This window comes from Sinocyclocheilus anshuiensis, unplaced genomic scaffold, assembly GCF_001515605.1.
Source record: "Sinocyclocheilus anshuiensis isolate Anshui unplaced genomic scaffold, SAMN03320099.WGS_v1.1 scaffold735, whole genome shotgun sequence".
Taxonomy (NCBI): Eukaryota; Metazoa; Chordata; class Actinopteri; order Cypriniformes; family Cyprinidae; genus Sinocyclocheilus; species Sinocyclocheilus anshuiensis.
In genome coordinates, this window is record NW_015548245.1 from 1,519,427 (window position 1) to 1,519,666 (window position 240).

The following is a 240-nucleotide window of genomic DNA, read 5'->3' on the forward strand; positions in this document are numbered from 1 at the left end:
CGCGTCGATTTTTACAAAGCTCATCGGTCTGAAAGGTCTGAAAAGCTCTGATTGGCCAGCTATCCTGTGCGTTATGATTGGCCGAATACCTCAAGCGTGTGACGCGTGTGACGGGCCCCTACCATACTGTGATGTACTGTAACCATCAGCAGGTAACCATACTGTGAGGCCGGAGCGATGATTCAAAAACATGAAAACCCATTATAAACGAGGCATTCGTTGCATCCAGTGGGGACATAA